Below are 9,605 nucleotides of genomic sequence, written 5' to 3' on the forward strand. Positions count from 1 at the left end.
TTTTACGAGTGGGAAATTACAGTTAATATGTACTTAATATGTAACATTTACGTTAGTTACATAGCAGTTATGTTATATAGCAGCTATATAAATAAATGTAATCCCAGCAAACACCGATATATAATTGTTACATTGCTATAATAAAACGGAATATAACAGGTAATATAACGTGTACGTTACATGTAACATTCATGTTAATTGTAATTTCCCACTCATAGATGTAACATTTTAATATAACATATATTACATTGTAGTTATATTGTAATTATATACCAAATAGCACATTGATGTATTGATAAGTCAGTGTTATCTTGGGATATAATGACAATATAACTACAATGTAATATATGTAATATTAAAAAATGTTACATCTATGAGTGGGAAATTACAACTAACATATACGTTACATGTAACATGCTTGAGTATATAACATTTATATATTGTGTTTGCTGGGATTAGACCTCTTTCTCTCTTTCTCTCTCTCTCTCTCTCTCGCTCTCTCTCCTCTCCCTCTACAAAAAGTATTCTTTTTTGAATTTTTAGCCAAATTTATATTTTCTCTTGGTCGTTTAATTACAACTAATATGTACTTAATATGTAACATGACATTGTAGGGAATAATGTAACATACATACATGTTACATGTCATCAAACCTGACACACAACCTAACATCATATGAATCATGGAGCAACATTACTACAATCTAGTGTTGACTGCTCGAACAGTACATTTTCGCACACATGCGCATTGAGAAGGTCGACGACGATGACCAAAATTTTCAATTTTATTATAAAGTCAAATTTTACATCGTAATATCTCTGTATATATAATACGTAGAGCAAAAGTAAAGACAGTTTTCTAATACAATTTAAACCCAAGCTATCGATTAAGTCTATCGAGAATACGATCAGTTCAATCCTTCTATGAGATCTGATAATATAAGATGCTGTCAAAAGTCCTACTCGCGTAAAGATACACGGAAGTACCTCGCTACGATTTTGTGACTTGTCGCGAAACACTACCGTGTCTCTTGATTTATTGCTTTGCGGGTTTACTATATTATTCAAAGAGCAAGAGAAATCAATGGGTTTGATATTTTTATAATATTCGGATTCTTTTAAATGTAATAACCAGCAGAATTTTTTCTTGTGTGTGTAATGTAAGCTGTGAATTTGTTTTTTAAACAATCTGCTGTGGTAGTTATAAATTTCTTGCCATACATAGGGTGGGATATTATTATTTAGTCTTTGTGAATATTTTATTATGTTTTTGTTAAAATACTCTATTTGTCTGTACAAGTCAAATATCTCTATGTTTAATATTTCAAATCTAAATTTATGTAACACACTGTCAAACCTTTTTTTTGATTTATAATAATATACATTATATTGTTTTTGTCCGATAGATGTTTAGGTAAAATTCTTAATATCTTACATTGTTTTAAAAATATTAATTTCGAAACAGTTCTTATCTTTCCATAATTAGCATCTAGCCAAGATTTTAAATCTTCGAAACTTTGTTGTCCATAATTATGTTGTACAAAATTAAAATTAAATTGTGTATAATTACTACGCATTGTAAGGCCAGCGTGAATTAAATATATATAATGAAAAATAAAATTCGGCTGTGTAAAATTAAAATAAGTTATAAATTAAAAGGCCGATTTAACAAGCTAATTAATTAGGTGTTAACAATTTATTCTACGTCATGAAAATAATACAAATGATAATTAGTAAACGTTTTGACTGTACGACAGTCTTTATCAATACAAATATCGCTTTGCTAACATATCCATAAATTAAATAATTTGGAAAGACAGAACTTATCATACATGTAAAATATATAGACTTATAATATGAAAAAACGCAGTATAACACATTATAATTGTTGGCTTGAATTACGGCTGATCGTTCGAATTAGTCGTTAAAGAGCCTATTCCCGAACATCAAATTTCTGTAGTTCTTTTTTAATAAACGTCTAATTTTGTAATCCATGATGTAATAATGATATGTAATAAGCTGTGAAATAATTAATGTGTTAGTCTGAATATTGAAAAAAATTTAAAGAAGTAAATATTTGAACAATACCAGAAAAAAATAGTTTTGTACAACTTTTAATATGTTTTCGGTCTTAGACTTGGAAAAATTTGACAAGGAGGATGTGCTTGGTCAGGAACCATACCTGCGAAAAATACCCCTTCAAAGGGGAGTGAGCAAGAAGCCCCTAAACCTTGACGTACGAGGAATAAACGAGCAGTAGTAAATAAGAAAAGAACGCCTGCTACGGCATCTTCCTCACAAAGAAAGAGGGACTCGACGGAAACAACGGTGAGAACTGCCCCTCTCTTGAAAAAATCGGGAGAAATGGTGGAAGTGATCATGGAGAAGGCCTGAAAAGAACAGAAACGAGAACAAAAAGGCGAAAAAAAAATTGTTTAAATGAAAAAAAAACATAAAATATTCACTCACACACAAAAAAAACTTTGGTAAACGAACTCACAAAAAAAATTTTCAGGTATAATACTTTCTCTCTCTTCCTAATATTCTCTTAGCGTTGCCCCACGTTGGGCGCCAAAAATTTGCAACGTCTTTTCCTGCTCCGAAACGCCAAGTTCGGACAGGGGAGCGTTTAATTTAAATATTTTAATAGTTAACGTTAAAAAATCGGTAACAAAAGAGTTGAACTACTCGTACTTTGGTACTTTCGGTAACTCACGATAAAGTTGGGCGCCAGGCGCATGTAAATGCGCCGCGGTATCAATAAAAACGGGACTTAAGGTATCTCTTCGAAATTCGGCAGTGAGTCGCGGGTCTATATGATTTTTAGTCTATGGTTGAGAGAGAGGTATACAGAGAGACTTACACAGGTTGACATAAGTAGACATATATATATATTTCAAACACTTAGAACTAACAATTGTACATGTAATAAATATAAATTGACAATATAATTATATGACGGACATTAACATTTAGGCTAGAGATACAGATGAATATAATATATAAATATGCCAAGGTGTCGGTATGACGGGATCGATCTATCAAATTTTCATTAATTATAACAATATTTAATAACTTTTAACAATCTCGCGACAATATTATCCTAAAAAAATCATAAAAATGAAAAGGTCAGGCCATGTTCAAAAGAAGGTACTCAAAAATTTACACGATCTAATAATAAATTATCACGAAAAGTAACTGATATGTTATTCAAGGTGCCAGTTTAAAGTGAACATACGTAAAGTGTATATTATCTAAATTTAGTAATAATATATTACCATGAAAAGTAACTATGATATTTTATTCAAGGTGCAAGTTCACATTAAATATACATACATATAAGTAAAACTGATTACAATTTGATTCTAGAAAATAAGTGCGATATGTTATTCTTAGTGCACAAAATATAATAGTCGTTTATAGAGATTTGATTTGAAATTCATACTAGCCCGTACAATAAAAAATAATTGCTCGTAATTCCAGAGTACCAATTTGTTAATGACTCAGAAAAATAACATGGCGGCCTGCTCTCAAAAAACTTTCGATGAGTAGAATAAATAATTGAAATAAGAGTTGTGAAAATTGTATAAATTAAAAACCTCCAATCTTTCTTTAGTAAAATTTCGAATTTTCGTATCAACTTCCGATTTGTGTTATACCGTATTTTCAGGGAGTAAGTTATTGATCAGAAAACTTTGCCTTGTTGCTCGAAACGGGTGTATATTAAGTAAAATTTATAAATGTACAGTTCTCAGGTCAACTACAATAAAGCTATACGCTTAAAAAGTTTACTGATTATTTGTCGTAATATACAATAAAAAATTACATATTAATTATTCAAGATACAAGTGAGATATAAATATCATTAAAATATACAAAAAAAATTTATCAATTTGACTCTGAAAAGTAAGTGACATGGTTCTCAAAGTGCAAGGTTTCATTTGACTTACAATTTTTTCAGAAACACAGAAGAAAAAGGTATTTGTATATAGTTTTGTATATTCACTTCGTTGTGTGTAGAGCTTTTAAAAATACGTTGAATCCTTATTCTAATCTAATCTTCTTCTAATGTAATACTTTTCGTACTTCAAATGTTGTAGTAATTATTCTGTAAGAGCTTCGACATTATTTCTAAATGGACATCGAGAAACATCATAGTTTTTTGAGAGCAGGCCGCCATGTTATTTTTCTGAGTCATTAACAAATTGGTACTCTGGAATTACGAGCAATTATTTTTCATTGTACGGGCTAGTATGAATTTCAAATCAAATCTCTATAAACGACTATTATATTTTGTGCACTAAGAATAACATATCGCACTTATTTTCTAGAATCAAATTGTAATCAGTTTTACTTATATGTATGTATATTCAATGTGAACTTGCACCTTGAATAAAATATCACAGTTACTTTTCATGGTAATATATTATTACTAAATTTAGCTAATATACACTTTACGTATGTTCACTTTGAACTGGCACCTTGAATAACATATCAGTTACTTTTCGTGATAATTTATTATTAGATCGTTTAAATTTTTGAGTACCTTCTTTTGAACATGGCCTGACCTTTTCATTTTTATGATCTTTTTAGGATATCACTTACTTTTTAAAGTACAGATATACATTGCAAACCCATGTAGAATCCTATCCTATTGCAAACCCATGTAGAATCCTATGAAAAATTAATCATTGCAAACCCATGTAGAATCCTAGGCAAAATTAACCATTGCAAACCCATGTAGAATCTTACCCATTGCAAACCTATGTAGAATCCTATGAAAAATTAACCATTGCAAACTCATGTAGAATCCTATGAAAAATTAACCATTGCAAATCCATGTAGAATTGTATTAAAAATTATCCATTGCAAACTTATGTAGAATCCTACATTGCAAACTCATGTACAATAGAATTGTATGAAAAATTATCGATTATAAACCCATGTACAATCGTAACAAAAGTAATGAAATAAAAAAAAAATTGCGCCAAGTGAAAGTAGAAACTTGTACCAGTGGAAAATTAAAATTGCAGACATATATAGAGTCGTATAATGAATCAGTAAAAATTTAAATTTGCAAATGTAGAATCGTACCATAAAAAAACTTATCTTTTAAAAAAAAAATAAACAAGATGCCAAGTCCATGCGCCATGTGAAAAAGAAATAAAAAAATATTAGTTAAAAAAACTGGGAGCGCTGCTAAATAATATTCTAACAATATTAAAATTAAATTGTTACTTTTAAACTCATTACAGTTAAAATATGTTTTGTGTTTAAATTAATTAATGTTACTTTAAGGTGCATTGTAATTTTGAAACTTAGCAGCGCGCCCAGTTTTTTTAACTAAAATTTTTTTATTTCTTTTTCACATGGCGCATGGACTTGGCATCTTGTTTATCTTTTTTTTTAAAAGATAAGTTTTTTTATGGTACGATTCTACATTTGCAAATTTAAATTTTTACTGATTCATTATACGACTCTATATATGTCTGCAATTTTAATTTTCCACTGGTACAAGTTTCTACTTTCACTTGGCGCAATTTTTTTTTTATTTCATTACTTGTGTTACAATTGTACATGGGTTTATAATCGATAATTTTTCATACAATTCTATTGTACATGGGTTTGCAATGTAGGATTCTACATAAGTTTGCAATGGATAATTTTTAATACAATTCTACATGGGTTTGCAATGGTTAATTTTTCATAGGATTCTACATGAGTTTGCAATGGTTAATTTTTCATAGGATTCTACATAGGTTTGCAATGGGTACGATTCTACATGGGTTTGCAATGGTTAATTTTGCCTAGGATTCTGCATGGGTTTGCAATGATTAATTTTTCATAGGATTCTACATGGGTTTGCAATAGGATAGGATTCTACATTGGTTTGCAATGGATAATTTTTGTTAATGGCTTGCCCTTAACTGGTCGCCTTTTTTAACCTTTCTTTAAAGGTGAGTTTTTAGAGATTATATCATTCATTTTTGTATATTTTTATGACCGGAATAGAACAATTATTAAACATGTTTATCTAAACTTCTTTGCTTAAAATGATGTGTACAATCATATCCTAGAATCCTGATCATTCCTCCTAAAGCACCCTATTTATATAAATTTACCCATATGTGTGTGTGTGTGTGTGTACTAATGTCGAGCATTTTTTATACATTTTCTATTAAATTTAGACAAAAGTTGCAGGATTTCGGAAAAGAAAAAGTTGACACAGACTTTTTTCTAAACGGCGATTTTCAAGGTTATTTAAAGGTCACTTATATTTTCAAAATAGAATTACCTTAATTTTTCTCATATAAATCGATTCCTCGCAATATTTACTATAAAAAGTTGTAAAGGTATAATTTTTACATAATCTTACATAAACTTCGAAATATTACAAATATTTTATTTTATAAAATATTTCAGTTTATGAAAAATTATGTTAACTATCTTTTAAATTATTCACTTTTAGCCATCTTACCCTTACAACCTTTTATAGTGAATATTGCAACAAATTGGTTTATATATATAATATATATATAACATCAGTTATATTAATTGATGTTTACATTTATTTTTAGACGTACTAGAGCTCAAATGCTCCACATTTTTTGCAAAAACTGTTTATTCTACAGATTTCAAATATGCTTTTAAATGATGATTGAATATTTCCTTTTTTTAATTATTTTTATTATTATTTTTCAATCTCAATCAACTTTTATAACTTTATGCCAGCACGATACAAATACATGTGTCTTTATTTTTTTTATTATTTTCATTATTATTTTTCAATCTCAATCAACTTCTATAACCTTATGCCAGCAGGATACAAATACATGTATGTCTTTATTATTGTATCAACTCTTGTCTTTTCCATGTAACCATGTCTTCATAGTTTGAATTATCCCTTCATCTTCTCAATCTTTCGCAGAGATTTAATTAATTAAATACACTTCACACGAAATAAAGTTTGTTGGAAGATATACAGCAAACGATAACTGTAAAAACATGATTACGTGGAAAGAACAAGAGTTGGTACAGTAAAGGCAAGTAAGTAAGTACATGTAATGTATCGTATTGGCATAACGCTATATCCGCGGAGCAGATAATGTGGCTGTAAAGGTAGTCTGCAGTGCAGCTAATGTGGACGTAGATGTTGATTGAGATAATTGTCTAATATAAAATAGAATTTAAAAATTTAGTTTAAAAAGCTGTTGCATATATAAATAAAGTTTATTTTTTCTAAATTTGGAATATGTTTAATTAATTAATTTTTTAAGTCTATGTTTAATAAATTTTTTAAGTCTGTATTCAATAATTTTATTCATTTGATAAATACATGTATGTCTTTATTTTGATATGTTTAATATAATTAGAAATTCATTATTAATTAGATATGTAAACTATAAATTCATATATAATATTTGAAAATATATGTGAATATTTAAATTTTTATCTTCTCCTTCCTCTTCTTCAATCTCTTTAATATCAATATGTGTATGTGTGTACACGCACGCACATTTGTACGTATTTATTTAATTATTGGATAGTTGAGAGTACTTAATTGATAAAAAATTATGACAATAATAATCCTTGTTTTTTTTCTTATTATTTACTCAGATTTTTTTGTCTATCTTATAAGATAAACACTTTAGAGATTGAATATTTCAAGTAAACTAATTGTAAGTAAATTTCACATTAATGCATATAGATGTTTAATCATGAATGTACTAAATAAGTACACAAGACGAACAGTGAGTGAGTGAGTGAGAATGAGAGTGTGTGTGTGTGTGTGTGTGTGTGTGCGTGCGTGAGAGAGAGAGAGAGAGAGAGAGAGACAGAGTTAGCCAACATAACCCCGCACGCTGCCGATATGGCGGAGCGCCACTATCGCCATCTGTTGTAAAACGTGCGAGATGGACAAGATTACCACTACATGCATCTTGCATGTGTTGTGTACGTGTGATATATGTGTGCGCATGTGTTGTATACGTGTGAATACGTGTAACACGATACTACTATGTATGCGTGGTCGATGATGATAATAATGATGACGGGGACGTTTCTTAATAGAAATTTTTCATATTTCGACTTTGCATTTATATATCTCTGCTTACAAATCACGTAGAGCAGAAATAAAGACACTTGTATTATATAATTCGAACTCAATCTATCGATTAAGTCTAGTATAAACTCGATTGCTTCAGCCATTATCGAGGACTCGAAATATTATAAAGACTCAAATGTCCGACTCGCGTTAAGATACACGGTGTCTCCGCTTCGCCCTTAACTGGTCGCGAGACACTACCGTGTCTCTTGATAAACATATGTCCGGAAACGCACCCTCTCTTTCGGATCTATATTTTTCTCTTATATTTATTTAATTATTTCTGCAGGGGGGTTGGGGTTTTTGAAATTAAATCTCAAGTAAGAGATTATTTCAATTTTTAAAGTCTTGGTTGGTACACCGAGAATAATACGTGCCTTGCGCACGCTTTGTTTCCAACAAAAATTTAGTTTCGTTGTAAATGTACGTAGAAAACATCCGCGTAGGCTCTTTACGCCTTCCTTATGATTTAGATTTATATTTATATTACATAGCTGATTATACTTCTTCAGAAATGGTCGATATTTTATTAGTTTTGGGATAAGTTTTTGGCAATTATCGTGAAGCTGCGAAACTGTACCAAAATCGATACCCAAACAGACGCCATTCAAATAATACTACCATACGGCATCTTAAGAGTCCAACAAGGTAAGTTGGCTTGTTGTCGCGTAAATCGTAAATATAATGTTGATGATGTACACTAACCGGCAGGAATGGTGCCCGGCGTCAAATTTCAGATGTGTGTATAGGTATATGACAGCCAAAAATCATATACACACATACATAGCGCGACATTGTATGTGTCGCTTAAAGCGCGGCGGAGATCAAGGAGCAAAGGAAAAAGTAGTAGGGGGTACTCCGATATTGCATCTCTCTCAAACATCGTATAATCGAGAGAGAAAGCAATACAAGACGTGGTGTTATTTAGTGGTGTCCAATAGCTATCTCACTCACTCAACTATGAATTGAAGAGTGCAAATGAGACAGATATACCGCGGAGCCGGCCGACTTCGAGATCGCGAACTGAGCCCTCTCCGAAAAGTGCCGCCGACAGTCAATCGTTTTCGCGAGCAATTATCGTACATTATAATTTACGAAAATCTCTCCTCCAATTTTAAAGTCGACCAGACTGGCAATAATTTATTTTAAATAATTAGTTTAATTTACAACGTTTCGGCTGTCATTGCAGCCCTTTTCAAGTAATCTATAAACAATTATATACATATAAATATACTCTTAATGCGCTTAATCATACAAATAATTATAAATTTACAAAAATATATATGTTTACATACCAGATTAATACAATAAATCATATTTACAGCAAACCCCCGACAAAATTAACCATTGTTTTGATAAACAATGTATAACTGACAGAAGTAAGCACGAAATAAATAGATGTTGACTGTTAGAAGGAGACTTAGTCACTACGCGTTGAGAAAATAGAAAACCAAAGTACTGTGTCTTTCGCAATTTTTAAACCGTCAATACAAAGTCAAAT

Source organism: Nylanderia fulva, unplaced genomic scaffold (genome assembly GCF_048542155.1).
Source record: "Nylanderia fulva isolate GAGA-0341 unplaced genomic scaffold, ASM4854215v1 Scaffold235, whole genome shotgun sequence".
NCBI lineage: Eukaryota > Metazoa > Arthropoda > Insecta > Hymenoptera > Formicidae > Nylanderia > Nylanderia fulva.